Raw genomic sequence first — 21,971 nt, forward strand, 5'->3', positions numbered from 1 at the left:
CACATGGACCCAGACTAGCTACTCCCTGGGCGACAATAGGAGATACAAAGACTCTGCCCCTGTTGCCAGAAAAACAAAATAGCTCCACCTCCCATCCCATATAACACCAATGGGAAAGGCACTGTGTTCATTTAAAGACAGGATTCAGTTCATGAGGCTGAACTCAGATATTAAATTGAGCTAAATATTTTCTTTTGCTCTTGTCCCCTCTATCCCCTGGTGGGGGACTCAAGATAAAATCCACTTAGAAATAAATAAATAAGCTATATTTTTTCTGCACATTAAACATACTGAATATATTTGCAACTTTGGTCCGTACTTATCTTTATTCATACAAAACTGTAACTCTATCTGACATTTCTTCTTAAAGGTTTTTCTTCCTCGGTACAATGTGCAAAGGAAATTTCTTATTATAAAAATCGTGCTGTGGTTTCAGCTGTTGTGTTTCTGTAAAGTAAGCTGAGCTTCTTTCACTAGATACTGAGCAGGGGTCTTGTGAAAATAGCATAAAGGCTCTTGTGAGGGGAGAACCCTTCCTAGTATCTAGTGATAAAAGTAATTCAGAATTTGTATATATTTCTTAAACATAAACCTTCAAAAGTCATTGCTGAATTCCCACTCAGCACTGGGGACTCTTTGGTCCTAGCACAGGCCTAGGCACCTTCTGAGAGGGAGAGCCAGTACTGAAAAGGTCAGTTCTAGAAATGTCTGTAAAACATACATTTGGCAAATGAATGAACAAAGAAGCAAAGAAACACTCATAGAGAAGATGTTCCACTCTGCTGACTTAAAGTTCGCTTTCCAAAGGAGGTTTGAAGCTTCCTACTGTTTTTTCAGCTCCTTGAATTTTTAAAAGGCAGGACCTTTGAAGTCTAATGGGAGAAAGACAAGAAAGTGCTGGGCATTCAGAATCATGGGCAGTGGGAATATTGGGGAACCTCAGACCAGTCACTTCATCTCCCTGAACCAGTTTCAATCTGCAAAATAACTAATGTGTGTTTTTTAAAAAAATGTTTTTATTTATTAAATCCATTGGGGTGACATTGGTCAACAAAAACATATAGGTTTCAGGTGTGGGTTCTATGTTACAGGATCTGTATATTGCACCTTGTGACCAACGCAGGAAGCAACACCAGGCTGGTGAACAGGAGATGAGGTGTAAGGGCGCATCATGGGTCAACTGGCCACCAGAGGCCAAAGGACTGGCCTGTGAAGGACCAGGAACAGGAGCAACATCCTGGCATGAACCTGGTCTGCAGTCAGAACCCTCTCCTCCCTGAGGCAGGTCACAAAGCAGCTACTGAATTCCTGAAGAAGAAATTGAGACACGGGTTTTGACCAAAAAATTAAGATATTTTAAAAATTCATGAATCTATGTGGGATGTCCTAAAGAGGATGAAGGTATCATATGTATGTACATGTTAATGAATCAGGTTTATTACAAATTTACAAATAAAAAATATATGAAATCCGAAAAGAGCTCTTTGCTCAGGAAATCATTCAGCAAGTGTGTGCTGTCTACCTGGGTGTTGGGGGCATGGCCTTCACAGGTCACCTTTCAGGTGCTGAGAGGGCCTGAGAGACAGACAGGTGAACAAGAACCAAGGCCACACTTTATTTCAGAAGATAGGAAGAGCCATGAAGAAAACAGACTTAGCTTATATGATTAGGGAGCCACAGGGACACAAAAGATTTCTATTGGTGCCCTGACCTATGACCTTAAACGCAGTGGTTCACAGGACAAAGTGTGGGATCCCAGGTGCTGTGGGTCAGAAACCTGAGGTGGTTCATTGGGTTGCCCTCCTCCCAGGAGGCCTCAGGGTCCTGCACATGGGGAGGTGCAGAATCCATTCCTTATGGCACAGTTCCCTTCTGTGTCCCTGCCAAAGCCACTCCCAGCTTCCTGGGGCTCCCCAAAATCTTGGCCTTTGATCCCTTCCTCCAGCCTCAAAGACAGCAACTCAAGTGGAGTCCCTCCCTTGCTTCTCTGACCCACCCTCCCACCCAGTTTTTACTTTGAAGAACACCTAGTTACTGAGGGCCAGGACCCAGGAGAGCCACACCTCCTGTGGTTTCTGTAAAGGGCCTTTGGTATGTTGGGGTCAATAAATGTTTATTCAATGATTTTTAACAACAACACCACCAGAAAACTTGAGAGGTTGGCCCACATGGCTGCCCTGGCATGGTGGCTAGGTTACCTCTATGACCTGTCTTACCATTCTGACCTCTGTTAGTATTGTGACCTACTGCCAGGTGATATACCATAGGGCTACATGGGGGCTTCAGAGCAGAATGACTCCCTAGCAGGCTCAGGAAAGGGCTCCCCAACATGTTTAAACTGAGACGTGGCTGTGGAGACAGAGCTGGCGCCATGGAGACCTGGGGAAGCCACCCCAAAAGGAGAGGCAGTGCCCCAGGGCAAGGACAGCCAGGCTGGATGGGAACAGCAGAGAGCGGGGGTCGGGGGGGGGGGGGACATAGAGGGCCCTAGTGCGGGTTGAAATTGCTGTCACAGCAGGAAGGCTTTTAGGCATAAGAATAGGGGGATCTGATTTATATTTTTTAAAGATCACTCGGTGATTTGACATTTGAAATGATATTTGACATGTGTCCTGAGAGCCCGGGAGGATTTGGGCAGATGAAGACGGTGAGATGTGCTTCATGTGCAGACAGTGGACACGGCCTGGAGGCAGGACAGATGAACACTGGGGACCAGAGCACATGCCTCGCAGAGCCTGTGAGTGATGGGACCAGGCAGGGAAACAGAAGACCCTTCATGGATGGGGCAGGGCAGGGGGAAGGGGTCCTTCCATGGAAGGGGAAGGGTAGGAGAGGCAGTGAAACCTCCATGGAGAGGGCAGGGCAGGGAGGAGAGAGGACCCTCCATGGAGGGGAAAGGAAGGGAGGAGAAGGGACCCTCCATGGAGGGGAGAGGCATGGAGGAAAGGGGACCCTCCATGTAGGGGACAGGTCGGGAGGAGAGGAGACCCTCAATGGAGGGGAGAGGGCAGGGAGGAGAGGGGACCCTCCATGGAGGGGACAGGAAGGAGGGAGAGAGAACCCTCCATTGAGGGGAAAGGAAGGGAGGAGAGGGGACCCTCCATGGAGGGGACAGGCAGGGAGGAGATAAGACCCTCCATGGAAGGGAGAGGGCAGGGAGGAGAGGGGCCCTCCATGGAGGGGACAGGGTAGGGAGAAGAAAGGGCCTTCCATGGAGGATGCAGGGCAGTGGGGACAGGGAACCCTCCATGGAGGGACTGGCAGGGAGGAGAGGGGACCCTCCATGGAGGGGACAGGGCCAGGAGCAAAGGGAATCCTCCATGGAGGGTAAAGGGCAGGGACGAAATGGGACCCTCCATGGAGGGTACAAGGCAGTGGGGAACCTTCCATGGAAGGGACAAGTAGGGAGGCGAGTGGACCCTCCATGGAGGGGAGAGGGCAGGGAGGAGATGGGACCCTCCATGGAGGCGGCAAGGGTAGGGAGAAGAAGGGACCTCCCATGGAGGGTGCAGGGCAGTGGGGACAGGGAACCTTCCATGGAGGGGACAGGCATGGGTGTGAGGGGAAACTCCATGGAGGTGATGGGCCAGGAGAAGAGGGGACCCTCCTTTCAGGGACACGTAGGCAGTAGAGGGGTCCCTCCATGGAGGGAACAGGCAAGGAGGAGCGTGGACCCTCAATAGAGAAGATGGGTCAGGGAGTAGAATGATACCTCCATGGAGGGGAAGGGCAGGGAGGAGAGGGGACCCTCCATGATGGAGAAGGGCAGGGAGGAGTTGGGACCCTCCATGCGGGGGGACTGGAGATGGGAACTCTCCATGGAGGGGAAAGGCAGGGAGGAGAAAGGACCCTCCATGGAGGGGACAAGACAGGGAGGAGAAGGTACTCTCCATGCAGGGGGACAGTAGGGTTATGGGAACCCTCCATGGAGGGGACAGGTAGGGAGGAGTAGGGACCCTCTACAGAGGGCATGGGTCAGGGAGGAGAAGGATCCCTCCATGGAGGGTACAGGGCAGGGAGGAGAGGGCAGAGACGGGGAAAGGGAAACCTACAGTGATGGGCCAGACAGGGAGGAGAGGGGACCCCTCCATGGAGGGGACAGGGCAGGGAGGAGAGGGGACATTCCATGGAGGGGACATGCCATGGAGGAGAAGGGACCCTCAATAAAGGGGACAGATCAGGGAGGAGAAGGATCATTCAAGGGAGAGGAAGGGCAGGGAGAAGATGGGAACCTCCATGGAGGAGATGGGTCAAAGAGGAGAAGGTACCCTCCATGGAGCGGGGAGCGTAGGGGACAGGGAAGGGAGAATAGGGGACCCTCCATGGAGGGGGCAGGGCTATGGGGAAGGGATACAGGGAACCCTCTAAGGATGGGCTGGGCAGGGAGGAGAGGGGACACTGCATGAAGAAGGGAGGGTAGGGGAAGTGGGGACCCTTCATGCAGGAGACAGGGCAGTAGAGCAGGGAACCCACCATGGAGGGAAGAGGACAGAGAGTGAAGAGACCCTCCATGGAGGTTATAGCTAAAGAGGAGATGGGACCCTCCGTGGAGGTAACAGGGCAGGGAGGAGAAAGGACCCTCCAAGGAAGGGAAGGATAGTGGGCATGGGTGCTCTATATGGAGGGGGAAGGGCAGGGAGTTTGGGGAACAGGGAACCCTCCATTGATGGGGCAGGGCAGTGGGGACTGGCAACATGGGACCCTCCAAGGATTGGCTTGTCAGGGAGGAGAGGGGACTCTCCATGGAGGAGGGAGGGCAGGGAAAGTGGGGACCTTCATGGAGTGGACTGGGCAGAGAGGAGAGGGGACTCTCCTTGGAGAGGACAAGGCAGGGAGGAGAAGGCACCCTCCATGGAGAGGGCAGAGCAGAGGAAAAGGGAACCCTCCGTGGATGGGACAGGGCAGGGGGGAGAGGGCATACTCCTTGGAGTGTACTGGGCACGGAGGAGAGGGGACCCTCCAGGGAGGGGGCAGGGCAGTGGTGACAGGGAAACCTCCATGGAGGCTACAGAACAGGTGGGGCAGGGAACCCTCCATGGAGGGGGCAGGGCTCGAGGCAGGGGGGCCTGGCCAGGGAACCCAACAGGGATGGGTCAGACAGGGAGTAGAGTGGACCCTCCTTGGAGGCGGCAGAGCAGAGGAACAGGAAACCCTCCATGGATGGGACAGGGCAGGGGGGAGAGGGCACACTCCATGGAGGGGACAGGGCAGGGAGGAGAGGGGACTCTTCATAGAGGGTAGAGGGCAGGAGACAGGGAAACCTTCATGGAGGGGGCAGGGCAGGGGGACAGGGAAACCTTCAGAAAGGAGTTAGAGCTGGGGGACAGGAACTGCACTTGCAGGGATGGAATAGTGGGTACAGGAAACCCTCCATGCAGTGGGGAGGACAGGAAGGAAGGGAACCCCAATTATAGGGGGCAGGGCAGGAAGGAGAGGGGAGACCAGGAACCCTCTATGGGGACGGGGCAGGGCAGTTGGACAGGTAATCCCCATGCAGAGGGTAGGGCAGGAGGAAAGGGAACCTCACTTTGAGAGAGCAGGGCACAGAGGAGACAGAACTATCCATTGAGGGAGCTGGGCAGGGGGACAGGGATCCCAACTTAGGGGGAGAGGCAGGGAGGAGAAGGTACCCTCCATGGATGGGGCATGGCAGGGGTGTAGAGAACCCCACTTTGAGGGGGACGGTCAGGGAGGAAGATTTCCTTCGTGGAGGGGGCACGGCAGGGGGACAGAGAACCTCACTTTGAGGGGGCAAGCAGTGGAGAAAGGGAGCCCCGGTTTGAGGGAGAAGGGCATGGAGGAGACAGAATCCTTCATGGAGGGACAGGGCATGCATGAGAGGGAACAGGGAACCCTCCATGGAGAGGAGAGGCTGGGGGGATAGGGAAGCCTACTTTGAGACAGCAAGGATTTCAGCACAGGTCCTGAAATAGATGGCAGGGCAGGGGGGAGAGGGCATCATCCAGGGAGGTAGCAGGGCAGGGAGGACAAAGGACCCCACATAGTCTGAGCAAGATAGGGGGGTTAGGGCACCATCCATGGAGGGGCCAGGGAAGGGGGGACATGGGAGTAGAGATAGGTAACAGGAGAAACAGACCCCTCCATGGAGAGTTCCCTGTTCCCCATGGTGGAGCCCTTGCCCCCAGCCCTGCCCCTTGGCAGCATTCCCTCTCATACCTGTCCATCGGCCCCTCCCCTGGTCCCCTGACCCTGCTGCCCTGCCTTCCCATGGAGGGGCTGCTGTCTCTCCTGCTCTGACCACTCTGTGGTTGGTCCCCTTATCCCTCTGCCCTTTCCCTCCATGCAGGGTCTTCTGTTTCCCTGCCCTGACCCCTCACTCACAGGCATCTGAAGGGCATATGCTCTGGTCTGTCCAGTGTTCATCTCTCCTGCCTCCAGGCCGAATGTCCACTCTCTGTACCTGAAGCATATTCTCACCTTCTTCATCTGTCTAAATCCTACCCGTGCTCTCAAGACACATCTCAAATATCATTTCAAATGTCAAATCACAAGCAGGGGAAGGGGGGTGGAGGGTGGGGGCTGGGAAGTTGGGGGTGGAGGATGGGAGGTGTGGGGTGTGGGGTGCGTGATGGGGGGGCGGTGGGGGGTTGGGTTGGGGTAAGAGTGGGAGGTGGGGGTGAGGGGTAGTGTTGGGGGATGAGAGCTGGCGGGAGGGGAGTTGGGGTGGCAGATGGGGGCTGTGCATTAGGGATGTGGTGAGGCAGATGGGGGCTGGGTGTGTGGGGTGTGGGGTGGCAGGTGGGTGGCGTGTGGGGAGTAGGGGGTAAGGTTGGTGGTGACAGGTAGGGGAGGGAGAAGAGGGCATAGGGGGGATAAATGGTGATAGAAGGAGACTTGACCTGAAGCCAGTGAGCACACAATGCGATATACAAATGATGCATTATAGAATTGCACACCTGACCTATGCAATTTTATTAATGAATGTCACCCAAATAAGGTTGATTAAAAATAAATAAAAGGTGGGTCTTTTGAGGTTGATTAGGTTATGAGGGTGGAGCCCTCGTGAATAGGATTAATACCCTTTTCAAAGATATCCCATGCTAGACTTATCAGGAGATGCTTTTATATGTTATATAAATGTCTAACCACTATTTTGTACACTTGAAACTAATATTGAATGTCATCCCTAATTGAAAAAAATTAAAGAAGCAATTTTTAATAAAAATGAAAATGCAAATCAGAGTGATCTTTAAAAAATATAAATCAGATCATTACACTCTGTGCCTAAAAGCCTTAAGTGCTCCAGCAGGGGTCAGCTCTCCAGACAGAATCATGCCTGTGAGGGTGTTACACTGCTGGGAGAGGAATGCCCTGTCTTCTTCCTCCAGTAGCTCCCTTCACTGCTCTGGTGATGTGTGGCACTGGTGCAGGGCAGAACTGTGCTTCCTTGAGAGTGAGCTAAGCATCACTTTGGCTGCTTAGTTATAGTGTGGGAGCAGACACACAGAAAATAAATTTAAGCCTTAAAAGTTCTCACAGCATTTCAATCCTCCAAACGGACCTCTATCCTCCCTTCCCTACACTCCAGCCAGCCTGGCTCACCCAGCCTTGAGGAAAGAAGGCAGGGACAGTGCTGCCCGGGAAGCCAGTGAGCATGCATCTGGTTGGAAGTCTGGAGAGAGCTCCAGTTCTCTTAGGACAGAAATGGAGGGATGAATCTGCTGAAATCAGCCACCCATGAGGGGATTCTACTTTTCACTACGTGATGGCTGGATTGCACCTGCATGATGCCACCATGCTCTCGCTCCCCTGTGGGGATCCATGAGTCATCTACAACAGGAAGCAGCTCTCTGGCCTTTGAGAATCCACAGACCTTCTGCAAAGCCCTTAAGCTCACACAGCTGATCTCAGACTACAGATTCCAGACACCTTCAATCCTGGGAAGCAGCCTCTTTTGACTTTTTCATTCTCCTCCTACAAACAATGCCAGGTCTGCGTCTTCTGTACACTGCTCAAGGATGTGTGAGGACCCAGGGGTGGCAGCTGGACCTGATATCCCCTGGGACATTTGCTGAGTGGCCTCAGACCCAACACTGACACTGAGCTTGAACCTGCATCCATCTGGTGAGCACCACTCACCTCTACCTGGGGACTCCCTGAGAACCTCCCTCATGCAACTTGAGTGCTTCCAGAGACTCTTTCATTAACTGAGACAAACAGGCACCCGGCAGATGGAGGCAGACAGGGAGGCAGAACATGGTGTGCTCTGGGGCTTTTGCTGACCTGCCCCCAGGCTCAATGCTAGTCAAAGCCAGCTTTGGTGCCCTGCTTGGACCTTCCTGTGCTCACTGGGCCTCAGCAGAGGCAGTCACAAATTGTGAATTGCTTTGTAGATGCAAAGAGATTGCCCTGGGAGAGTCACATCAAGCATCTGACATTGTTCAGCACCAGAGTCCCTCCCAGGAAGCCCCAGGAACAACAAGCCGATAGCCAGCTTCAGAGCACATCAGAGAAGGATACAATTAGCCTCAGAAGTGGCAGATCCAAAGAGAGATCTAGGAAGGCACCAGACCCCGCTGAGATGAATTGCGCTCCATGTGGTCAACACCTGTCAGCAGCTCATACACTACACTGTAGGCAGGGTACACTGTGGTCACAGCCAACTAGCCTGAGCATCGAATCACTACATGAATGGGCCAACAGCCATCAAGAATCAACTGCCACAGGAAGGTTCACATAACACACACAGGACATCCCTGGAGCACTCAACTCAGATGAACAAGAAGAAATTGCCACTGGGTTCCACAGGACTCCTACTACACGAAGCCACACTACCAAGACCTGGATTTTAATACAAAGAAACAAACACACAGAGGCAGCCAAAATGCAAAGAAACATGCCCCAAATTTAAGAACAGGGGACACATCCAGAAAAAATGCTAAACAAAGTGAGGCAAGCAATATTTCAGATAGTTAATTTAAGTTAGGTGAAGAATGGATGAAATCATTGGGAACTTGAAAACTGATAGTAGGCATGAAAAAGAACATTTAAGCCATATAAAAGATCCAGTCAGAAATAAAGAGTAAAATCTTTGAAATGAAGAATACACTAGAGAAAATAAATAATTTGATAAGGAGAGAATCAAATTAGTGATTTGGAAGACAAGGTCACAGAAGACAAAAGCAGCAAAAAGAAAAAAGAACTTTTAAAAATGAGGAATGTTTAGGGGACTTTTGGGACAACATGACACATTAACAACAACCACATTATAGGAGTACAAGGACAAAAGAAAGGTTAAGGGACTACACCATATTAAAAGAAATAATGACCGAACACTTCCCTAACCTGGTGAAGGAAGAGACACACGTCCAGGAAGCACAGAGTCCCAAACAAGATGAACCCAAAAAGGCTTGACACCAGGACACATCATCATGACAATGACAAAGATTAAAGACAGGACATCTTAAAAGCAACAAAAGAAAGACGGTCAGTTACCTACAAGGGAGCTCCCATAAGACTGTCAGCTTATTTCTCTACAAAAACATACCAGGCCAGTAGGGATTGGCACAAAATATTCAAAATAATGACAAGCTAGGACCTTCAACCAAGACTACTTTACCCAGTAAGGCTGTCATTTAAAATTGATGGAGAAATAAAGAGCTTCCCAGACAAGAAACAGCAAAAGAAGTGTGTTACCACCAAACCATTAGTATAAGAACTATCGAGAAGGAATAAAAGGGAAACAGAGTTAAAAGAATAAAACATATCTACAAATAATCACTTTAAATGTAAGTGGCTTGACTGCTGCAATTAAAAGACATGGTAGCTGAATCGATAAGAAATCAAGAACCATATATATGCAGTCAACAAGAGACCTATCTCAGAATGAAAGACATACAGACAAAAAGCAAGGGGATGGCAAAAGGTATTTCATGCAAATACAAATGAGAAATATGCCGGGGAGGTAAACCTAGAGCTGACAAAACAGAATTTAAAACAAAGGCTATATTGAGCGATAAGAATGGACACCACAGAATGATAAAGAGAGCAATCCAACAAGAGGATATAACCCTTGCAAACATGTATTTCTTCAACATAAGAGCAAGTAAATGTGTAAATCAAATCCTGATGTACATAAATGGAGAGTTCAACAATAATACAGACGTAGTAGGGGATTTGAACAATCCCACTGGCATCAATGGCTGGATCTTCCACACAGAAAATCAAGAAGCAAAGAGTGGCCTGGTGCTGGACTCTGCAGCAGCAGCAGCAGGAGCAGCAGCAGCAGCAGCAGCACATATAGTAAACCTGGAATGATGCAGAGGAGATTAGGGTGGCCCCTGCGCAAGGGTGACACTCAAATCAGTGAAGCGTTCCCTTCCCCCTAGCGTGTGACATGCTCCCCTGGCTCCCCTAGGCTCCCCTGGCTCCCCTGGGCTGGGGCCCCTGCGGGTGGGGGTGGAGGGAGATGGGCGGGGGCTGGGGGGGGAGGGAGACGGGCGGGGGCTGGGGGGGGAGGGAGAAGGCGGGGGGGAGACTTGGGCCCTGACCTCCTCCTGGGCTGGGGTCCCTGTGGGTGGGGGCGGAGGGAGATGGGCAGGGGCTGGGGGGGAGGGAGAAGGTGGGGGGGAAGACTTGTGCGCTGCCTCACCCTTGCACAGGGCGGCCTCACACCTAGTCTTTAAAAAAAAAAAAGAGTGGACTGAAATAACACAATAGATCAAATGGATTTAATTGGTATCTTCAGAGCATTTTCACCCTGAAGCAGTAGAATATACATTCTTTTTAAGTGGACGTGCAACATTATCTAGATAGACCACATGTTAGGGCACAAAAACAGTCTCAGTAAATTTAAGAAGATTGAAATCATATCAAGAATCTTTTCTGATCATAACTGTATAAAACTAGAAGTCAATTAGAAAAAACTGACCTACAAGTGATCTATTACTGAATTGTACACACCTAAAACCACCCATGCCCCAATAAATTTATTAACAGAGATAAAAGCAATGAAAAGCAAAAATGAATAAATAAATAAAAATTTGGGGATACATGGTGGTGAGAATTGCATGTCAATATACTTGATGTATACTTAAATGTGGTTAAAACTCTAAATCTTATATTTATTTGACCACAATATAAATTAGTAATTATAGGATTAAAAAGAAAAAGAAAAACCTATAAAACACAGAAAGTCTTGGAGGCTAATTAACATGTTACTAAACAATGAATAGATAACAATGAGATCAAGGAAATAATGAAATAATACCTTGAAACACATGGAAATGAGAACACAAGAATCCTAACGCTATGGAGCACAGGATAAGCAGTCCTAAGAGGAAAATTCCTAACATTACAGGCCTACCTCAAGAAACAAGAAAAATCTGAAATACATCATCTAACTTGACACTTAGAGGAACTAGTGCAAAAGAAAAACAAAGACACCATAAAGTGAGAAGAATAAAGAAAATAATAAAGATCAGAGCAGAAATAAACAAAGCAGTAAAAAACAAACATGAGATCAATGAAGCTAAGGCCATTGTGTGTCAGTGGTTAGAGATGTGGTCCACGGAACAAAGGATCATGCGTTCGATTCCCAGTCAAAGGCATGTACCTGGGTTGCAGGTTCACCCCTGCCACCTGTTGAGGTGTACATGTGCGTGAGACAACCATTTGATGTGTGTGTCTCACACTGATCTCTCTCTCTCTCTCTCTCTCTCTCTCACTCTCTCTCTCTCTCTCTCTCTCCCCCCTCTCTTTCTCCCTTCTACCTCCCTCCCTCCCTCCCACATCTCTAAAAAAAAAAATCATTGGACAATATATACTAGGTGAGAATTAAAAGAAAAAATAACTTCTCAACAAACGCAGGTGCTGGACTGGATGGCTTCACAGTGCATTTCATCAAACAGTCAGAGAAGAACTAGCACCTGTTCTCCTCAAACTCATCCAAAACACTCAAGACAGGGGAAGCCTCCCAAGCTCATTTTATGCGTCCAGCATTCTCCTAATCCCAAACCAGAATAAGACTTTATAAAGAAAAAAAATTATAGGCTAATATCCCTGATGAATGTAGATGCTAAAATCCTCAACAAAATATTGGCAAACTGGATCCAGTAATACATTTAAAAGATTACACATCAGGATGAAGTGGGATTTATTCCAGGGAGGCAAGCTTGGTACAGTATCTACACATAAAAAACATGATACATCGTAAACAAAATAAAGAATCAAATTCACATGATTACAACAATAGACACAGAAAGCATTCACCAAAACACAACACCTATTCATTATAACAACTCTCAGTGAAAATGTGAATAAAGGGAATTCACCTGAACATAATAAAGATCATGAAGAAAGAAAGAAGAAAGAAAGAAAGAAAGAAAGAAAGAAAGAAAGAAAGAAAGAAAGAAAGAAAGAAAGAAAGGGAAAGAAAGAAAGAAAGAAAGAAAGAAAGAAAGAAAGAAAGAAAGAAAGAAAGAAAGAAAGAAAGAAAGAAAGAAAGAAAGAAAGAAGGAAGGAAGTGGAAGAAAGAAGAAAGTGAAAGAAAGGAAGGAAGACAGGAAGAAGTTGAAGAAGATACAAATTAATAAAAGCACATATGGTGTTCAAAGATAGGAAGAATTAACAACGTTCAAATGTCCAATGACGTAATTCAGAGAGCTACAACAAATATCACAAAAATTTATATGGAAGTACAAAAAAAAAAACACAAAAAACACCAAAAAACCCAACACACACACACACACACACACACACACACACTAACAAAACAAACAAAATAAAACCAAACCAATAGAGTTATCTTGAGAAAGAAGAACAAAGTGGGAGGAATCATGCTACCTGATAACAAACTATACTACGAGGCCATAGTAATAAATATAGTATGGTACTGGCATAAAACAGACATAAAGATCTGTGGAACAGAACAAAAAGTCCAGAAATAAACCCATACATTTATGGTCAATTAATATTTGACAAAGGACACAAGAATATACAATGTGGTAAAGATAGTCCACTCAAAAAATGCTATTGGGAAAATTGGGCACATAAGTGGAAAAATAAATGAATGCAGACTACCTTCTTACACCATATTGAAGAATAAACGCAGAATGGATTAAAAACTTGAAAGTGACATTTGAAACCGTAAAACTTCTAGAAGAAAATAAAGGCAATAACTTTTCATAGAAATATTTGTTATTCTGATATATCTATTTGGGCAACAGAAGCAAAAGAAAAACTAAACAAATGGGACTACATCAATCTAAAAAGTTGTTGCACAGCAAAGGAAACCACCAAGAAAATGAAAAGACAACCCACTGAAGGGGAGAACATATTTGCCAATGATACATCTGATAAGGGTTTAATATCCAAAATTTATGAAGAACTTAAAAAACTCAACATCATAACAAAATTAAACAATCCAATTTAAAAATGAGCAAAGAACCTAAACAGACACCTCTCCAGCGAGGACCTGCAGATGATTATTACACAAAAAGATGCTGAGCATCACTAGTCATTACAGAAATGGAAATTAAAGTCACAGTGAGGTATCACCTCACATCTGTCAGAATGGCTATCATCAATAAATCAATAAACATCAAGTGCTGGTGAATATGTGGAGAAAAGAGAACTCTCGTGTACTCTTGGTGGGAATGCAGATTGGTGCAACCACTGTGGTAAGCAGTATGAAGTTACCTCAAAAATTAAAAATAGAACTGCTTTATGACCTAACATTTCCACTTCTGAGAATATCTCTGCAGAAACCTGAAACACTGATCGGAAAGGATATATGCAATGCTATGTTCACTGCAGCATTACTTACAATAGCAAAGATTTCACAGCAGCCCAAGTGCCCAGCAGCAGATAAGTGGAGAAAAGGCTGTGGTACATTAACACAACGGAATACGACTCACCCACACACACAAAAAGGAAATGAAGGAAATCTTACCTTTTACAACAGCATGGATGGAGCCGGTGAGTATTATGCTAAGTGAAGTGAAGTAAGCCAGTCAGAGAAATACAAGTTCCTTATGGTTTCACTTATATGTGGAATCTAATGAACAAAATAAACTACAATCAAAATAGAAACAGACTCATAGGTGCAGAAAACTGACTGAATACTGCCAGAGGGGAGGAGGTTGGGGGACTAGGGGGAAAAGGTGAAGGGATTAAGCAAAGAAAAGACTTATAGACAGAGACAGCAGTTTGGTGATTATCTCAGAGAGAGGGGTGTGTGTAGAAGAGGGCTTAGAAAGGATAAATTGTGATGGAAGGAGACCTGACCTGCGGTAAGAGGGGAGGGAGGTGAGATACATAATTCAACATACAGGTGATGTATTACAGAACTGTATACCTGAAAGCTACATGATTTCATTACCAATCTCACCCCAATATATTCAATTTAGAAAAATAGGCCATTGTGGCACATGCTACAACCTGGATGGACCCTGAAGACATGATGCTCAATGAAATAAGCCAGTCACAAAAGGACAAATAGTGTGTGATCCCACTCACATGAGGTCCCTAGAGCCATCAGAGTCATAGAGGTAAGATGGAGGGTACCAGTAATGGGGCAGTGGATGCAGAGTTGTTGTTTAGTGGGGACAGAGCTTCAGTTGGAGAAGATGAGAACAGTGATGGAGCCGATGGTGGTAACGGCAGCACAACAATATGATTGTTAAGTTGAGTTAAGGACCACTTAACAGCACTGGACTGTGCTCTGAAAAATAGTTAAAATGGTAAATTTCATTGTGTATATATTACTGTGATAATAATATACCAAAAAAAAAAATAGAAGGCTCTGTCCTGGGTGTGGGAGAATCAGGTAGAGCTGTTTTCTATCGGCCCTACATGGGCAGTTGGGTCACTGTCAATATCCTGGCTGTGAGATTTTTGTAAGATATTATTGAGAGAAACCAGGTCAGATTCCATGGGCTACCTCTGCGTTCTCTCTTATAAATAATGGAATCTACAATTATATTTTTAAAAGGTTAAAAACTAAAAGGGGTGACAACCAGATTTGGTTGTCTTGCCCCAGGGAATCTGGTCCAGCAGGTCCACTTGGGGTCAGGGCTGAGTATAAGGTATTGCCCACAGGAACTGGTGGTCAGTGGGATTGAGGGCCACCATCCAGACCAGTGACCTACACAGCTAAGTTCTCATCCCATCATGAAGCTTCCACAGCTTTTAATACAGCTGCTGTGTCTCAGCCACCTCTAATGCGATCACTCGGGGGAACAGCTCCTTCACTGTGCCACCTGGTTTCTTAAGGGAGCTTCAAACCTTTTAACCATCTCAAAAAACACAACACGGGTAGTGAAATCCTCCCACAGTGACCCTCTGCTTCATTAAACCACATCCACCAAGTGACAAGGATGGGCCTTTTGTGCCATTCCAGGAACGCTGGGCCAGGGTCTCGTCGACAGAGCAGATTCACTTCTCCGTGCCTTGGTTGGGACCTGGGTACAGGGCCCAGGAGTGACCCAACCCAAGGACAAGGATGAAGGAAGGCAGCATTGTCCTTGGAAGCAGGTGCCTTTTAATCATCTACAGATCTCAACTGTAGAAAGATACCTATGCCCTGTTAAAGGTCAGGAAAGATAAATAGTTTTTCTCTTTGTACTCGACAGAGTGGTGCTCAAAATGAACTAAAAATAATACCCTGTCTTCATATGCTATCTCCTTCCACAGATGGGTCCAATTTTCCTGTCAACTTGAATGTGAGATGGAAGAAGTAATGCTGGTGGATGAAATCAACACATCCCTATTTTAAGGGGTGAAACGTAGATGAGAGACGGAGTGTCACTCATTAAAGGTTTGGTACTTACTCTGTGGTCAAGTAGGGAGTTTGTAATTGTCCATCCAAACCTGTACCATTAGGGTAATAATGTAGGGCTGTCATGAAGGCCTTTTCAGTGTCTGTACCCCATAAAATCTTGCTCTTTTTGGTCCATGATGTGGGCCAGGGAGCCACCAAAGCTCATCCTCTGCACGCAGTGACTCAGGGCTCCAGGGCTCCCCTGGCTTGTGGATTTAGCTGGCAATGAGCACAGCTCAATGGTGTAGAGGTCGGACAGATGAGTGGTGTCAGGATGGCCTGGTGTCATGGCTATCCTTGTCTCTGGCCAGAGCTGATTCACATGGTGAGAGAGGCTCAGAAATGCAGAACAGCACAAACTCCTTGCTACTTGGCACACAGGGCAGCACACTCACCCTCTTGTTCCTTTACCTGTGCAGCCAGCCAACTCAGTCACCTTCAGGAAGAACATCCAGAAAGAATAATAAAATGAAAGTACCTCATGCCAATCCACATAGCACTTCCAAGTACTAAGAGTAAAAACTCACTGTCCATGCATTTCTACAGAAAGGCTACTTGCTGTCCAGACCCATATTCTTGCTCTTTTTTCTTCTTCTCAAAGAAGAAAACACATCATTCTGGAGCCATCGAGATGGAGCAGATCAATGGCCAGCTGTCCACCCAGTGATGTCAACCATGGTCTCAGAGAGAATAGTATCTGCGGACTCCAGAGAGAGCAGCAGTGGGCTGAATGGGGAGAGAATTGAGAACTTGACCAGTGACCAGCACGGTGGTGAGTTGATTTGTCTTGAAGGCAGTGAGTCTTACCACTGCTCTGTGCGCAGGACGGGAATGACTCAGAGAGGACTGGACCAGGGGCCTGTTGGAGCCAGAGTGGCGGCTGCCCAGGACCCTTCCCCCTTCTCTCCTGGCCGGGCCCTGGACTCCAAAGTATTGTGGTGACTCCTGATTATTTTTCTTCTTTTTCTCTTGCCAGTTTTCCTTGAAAACCATCCTGTTATATGAAGCTTCCACACAGCTCATGGGTGAAGAGGAGTGTAAGGTTCTGAGAGAACCAGAGCTTCTAGCAGAAGGACCAGTAAGGTGGCTGAAATCCAGGGAGAGAGGAGCTGTGGGTGAGCTGGACCCGCACAGAGCACACCCTGGAGGCCAGCACAGGCTCTGCGCATGCTGATGCTGAGGTCACCCCCAGAGCTGCTGAGACACAAGTGACTCTGAACTTCATATGCTCCACAGCCTTACACAGGGGGCTCTCACCTCTGACACTCCGTGGTGGGAAGACAGACTGTGGAGCCCCGTCCAGCAGGGGCAGCACATCCATCACCAGCCTCCTGTGAAGTCTGGAAGGAGAAAGGATCTGCATGTGAAGAGGCACAGGGCTCAAGTGCAAGGGGCCAGGGCAGTAGAGCCCCAGCCTGCAGACCCACCACACCCTGCACTTTAGTTCCAAGTACAAGCTCTTTTTTGCAATGGTAACAATTTTAGATTTGACTTTGAAGAAAAAATAACCCAAATTACATTAGAGATTTCAATTTTGGTTTGTCACATCTTCAGTACATGTTAGCTGAACCCATTGTTGGTAGTCATTTCACAATGTAGGTGAATCAAACCATCCTTTTGTCTGCCTTAAACTTATACAGTGGTGTATATTGATTATTTCTCAATAAAGCTGGGAAAAATAAACAGTGCCTTAATAAACAGGAAAAAAGTGGTTATAGATGCAGTGGAATGAAAACACTATAACTAAGAGAAAACAAATCAGGATACACACATTAGAAATAGTATCATCTTGCCCTGGAGGCGTGCTCACTGGTTGAGCCTTGATCTGTGAACCAGGAGGTCATACATGGAGTCCCTGTCAGAGTGCATGGGTCTCCATCCTTAGTAGGGGGCATGTAGGATGCAGGTGATGAATGATTCGTTCTCATCATTCATATTACTACCTCTCTCTCTCCCTCTCCTTTCCTCTCTGAAGTCAATACAACATATATTAATATAAATGAATTAATAGTATCACCTCAAAAATGTATCTAGATATATAAATGTACGAAAGACAAAAGGAAATACTTTGAAAAGTTGACAGTGGTTAACCTTGGATAGTGGAAAGAAGTGATTTACTTTATACTATTCTTTTTAAAATTCTAATGATCCTATATTATTTTGATAATGAAAAAAATCTTCTAAAAAACATTTAAGTAACTTTTTTTTGGTGTAAAATGCAGTTTGCATCCATGTTCAGTGACCATCCACTTATCTTTGAGAAGCTTAAAAAGTGCTTTGGGTTGTGAAATATACTTTAAAATGCATTCTTGCACTCCAACAGCTCCTGAATGAGAACACTGGGCTTTGGAAATGCTGGGTCTGCTTGGAAAAAATAATGAGCAGGGGTTGGAGGCGCGGTAGGGGATGGGGCGGGTCAGCAACCCTGAAGAGAGGCTCTTAGGCAGGATGCCTCAGGGTCCACAGCTCAGGCTGTATTTGAAGAATTCCTCATTGGAAGGCTGATATCTAGAGTAAAGTTTCAGATTTGATAAACTTAGGACATGAGCCACAGTAACTTTTTTTAAAACGGTTTTTGCCGTTCTTATTGCAAAATCTATATATATAAAAGGCTAATGTGCTAAGGATTCCACCACCTGACCACTCGCTATGAAGAGCACTGACCACCAGGGGCAGACGTTCAATACTGGAGCTGCTGTGACCTGAACTGGCCATTTACAGAGGAAGGGCACTGCGCACCCAGAGTCCACAAGCAACACTCCGCTTTTCCCAAGTGGGACACAGGCCCCGCCACGAACCCATGGCACAAAGCCCACAGGCCAGCCCAGCACAGAAATGGTGGCTGTGGGCACCAGGTAATGATGTCACATAGTAATGCCAGGCTTCCTCTCCCTAGCGACTAGCCTCCTTGGAGTTTCTTCACCCATTTGCTTTATAGCCAGGTGCAAACATTTTACACTTTAACCAAATGTCTTTGAAGTGTTTTCATGTGCCTCATCTCATTTGATCCTCACTGAAGTCCCGGAATAGGTAGAGAGGAGACTTGGTAGAATCCTGTTTTTATTTCATTAGCCAGAAAATGGAGGTTTATAATGTTTTAAAAATTGACCCAACTGAAAAGAAGCAAGAAATGGTAGAACCTGAACATGACTTCAGGTTTTCTCACTGCACGGAATATAGTCAAACAGGGCTATAGTTAAATATTTCTCCCTTTGTTATCTCTGCATGATCCACAATAATAATCTACTTTCATATTGGTATTTATGCTGTTTTGCTGGCAATATCCTGAAAAAGAAATTGGGGCACTTCACTAGGCTGGAAAAAGTTTACCTAATCAGAAAGCAGGTCTAAGTAAGCGAGTATATATATATATATATATATATATATATATATATATATACACATATACATATATATATATATAAAATCATTGGCGCCAGTTGCATGTGTTTCCATCTGTCATTGTTGATCGTGAATTTGGTATACACTTCTATTATTGAGAAAGGGCAAATAGTGATCTTACAATATTTCTTCTAATTAATTTCCTTTCAATGTGCACGAATTCATGCACTGGGAATCTAGTAATTAAATAATACTATCAAGACTCCTAAGAGAAACATATACAGAAAAGATTTTTAAAGGATTCAGATCTCCGAAGTCACAGCTCTAATGTTCTAACCTCAACTGGGTCTATAGAGGCCGACAGGAAAAATAGAATGAGCACTTGCCCTGGGTTCTCATTTGATCTCTGCTATTAATAGCTTGTGGTCTTGGGGATTTCACTTACCCTTTCTGGGTCTCCTAGCTGCATCTATAGGATGAGGGTAATATTAGACCTCTTAAATAAGGTTTCTACAAACGCTTCAAAAAATAATTGTAGGTTCAGATTTCTACAATGTTCCTAAATATCTCAGCAATAATAAACTTTTCCTTGTTTTAAACTTTGTGGTACAAAACTTCACAAAAATGTAAACACAGTTTTATAATACTACTCATTTCAAAAATATACAATCTCTATAAAACTTATCCTATAACATTTTGGTAGATACTATTAAACATTTCTTAGTAACTGTACTATAACCCAAATTCGTAAATTTAGCATTATCTTTTTAAAACATCAATTGCATATTTTTTGTATTGGTGTGAAAAGGCTCAGAAAATACAGATGTGTTGAGCACTATATGTCACTTGTATTAAAACTCAACAAGTAACTTTCCAGGTATGGAAAACTTCAGCTGAAGCCAATTTTTGGGGTGTAAAAATCAACTCTTGTAAACATCAAATTAAAATGTGGCTGTATTTTCTGCCTTAAAAGTTAAAAAACATAAGAGTTGTTATTTAACTCACTCAAATGGTTTGTGAAGCTGAAATACTTCCATGTAAGGTCTGCCCCATCCTGACATTAGTTTAGTGCAAGGACTGAGAGCCACATGTCACCTATTCTGTCCAGTGAGGAAGGGAGCTGTGTGTGAATCATTCCTACCACTAAGCCCCTCGGACAGCCAGCCGCTAGGCAGCAAGGATGCCAGCCTCAGCTCACAGGTGGGAGAAGTGCTGCCATCTCTCTCAGAACACTTCCAATTTCCGCCCGAGAAGGACAGGCCCTACCAGCCAAGACCAAGTCAGGCCACTGCTGGGCTCTAAGTAAAGACTGACGATTGTCTCTACCTCTTATTTCTTCTGAGACCAAACCAACCAACCTCCCATGCAACCAACCAACCTCCCACCCAACCAACCAACCACCCACAACCAACCACAATTTAATCATCATCCTTGCACTGAAGCCACTGCTGAATAAACACCAAGTTGTATATGGGCTCACGTGGTGACTACCCTCCAAGACACATATTCCCAGGCCTGGAATAAGCTCTGCCCCTGCCCATTTTTTTTCCCTCAGCTCGACTCTCCACCCTCCCCCGCTCACCCCCCCCCACACACACACCCTATTTGACCATGTTGTTAACTTTCTAGGGACTACAGATCTGTCTTGTCTCCTGGCTTGAGACACAAGCCCCAGAGAAGCAGGACACCTCACTGCCTGGCTTAATAGACAGGGGGCCCTGCTGGGGTCTGGCTGGAACTCTGTCCCCAGCTGCCACCTGTCAGCTCAGCAGCCACAACTCCTCCAGGTTCAGGGAGCACATGTAACCTGCCCCACAATGACAGGAGACCAGACCACACTGGGGCTATTGGTCTCTCACTGGGGCTCTTGGTCCCAGGTTACAACTTGATGGAACCTCTCCACTCTCCTGCTTTCTCCCAGGAACCAGGGGCTGGCCAAGTCCCACCCTTCGGGAAAGTGACTCCTTGGCTGCCCCCACAGAGCAAGGCCCAGGGGAACCCCAATCCTCCAAGCGTTTTAAATACCTGACAAGCCCAAGTTCACCCTTGGAATGAGGCCTTCCCGCCCACAACAGCCACTACCCCATGGGACACTCCAAGTCCCAGCACCTGGGACAGCCATGGGCAAACTATGGCCCGCGGGCCGGATTTGGCCAGTGTGAAATAATAAAACTAAAAAAAAAAAAAAAAAAAGACCGCACCATTTCATGTAATGATGTTTACTTTGAATTTATATTAGTTCACACAAACACTCCATCCATGCTTTTCTTCCGGCCTGCCACAACCCATTGTGGCCCTCAAATCAAAAAGTTTGCCCACCCCTGTTCTAGAGACAACTGCCTTTCCAGCTCACTTGAGTGGAGAAGGTCAGGAGGCCAGGATGTCTCTCTGTTGCTTCCCATTCTTCCAAAGCTCTGGGCAGAAGAACGCCCAGGGCAAGAGATGTTTCTGTTGCTGGGGAAACAGGTGCAAGCACCACCACCAATACCCCTCACCCTCTGGCACGAGGCACACACAGGTAACCAAGGGCAGGCCCTTTCAGCTCACACTTGGGCGCCAACTGGGGGTCACACCTGGGGAGCCCACACCTCTTGCCCCTCATCCCGGCTGTGTGCGTGTGTGTGTGTGTGTGTGTGTGTGTGTGTGTGTGTGTGTCCGGGATGGTGAGGGGAAGAAAGCGGGGGATGAGGGATGCTCATCCTGGGCTCAGGAGCAGGTTGGTAAGTGTCAGAGGTCTGGAGGGTGTTGGAGGTTGTGTCATGTTCACTGCCCAGGTCATGGCTCACAGGAAGGGAAGCTGAGTGCTGGGGTCGGAGCTCTGCTACCCACTTGTTAAATCACAGGGGTG

The 21,971-nt window shown here is 46.7% G+C and overlaps 2 non-coding genes across 2 annotated transcripts; both read left to right on the forward strand.

The window, feature by feature from the left end:
• The first annotated feature begins 7,262 nt into the window (after positions 1-7,262).
• LOC132214045 (small nucleolar RNA SNORA74) lies at positions 7,263-7,465 on the forward strand. Its single transcript, XR_009448144.1, has one exon. It is a non-coding gene; the product is annotated as a small nucleolar RNA SNORA74 (small nucleolar RNA).
• Positions 7,466-10,242: 2,777 nt separating this feature from the next.
• LOC132214015 (U6 spliceosomal RNA) lies at positions 10,243-10,346 on the forward strand. The gene has a single exon (XR_009448120.1). It is a non-coding gene; the product is annotated as a U6 spliceosomal RNA (small nuclear RNA).
• Positions 10,347-21,971: the final 11,625 nt, after the last annotated feature.

The sequence above is a fragment of the Myotis daubentonii genome, chromosome 12 (assembly GCF_963259705.1).
Source record: "Myotis daubentonii chromosome 12, mMyoDau2.1, whole genome shotgun sequence".
Taxonomy (NCBI): Eukaryota; Metazoa; Chordata; class Mammalia; order Chiroptera; family Vespertilionidae; genus Myotis; species Myotis daubentonii.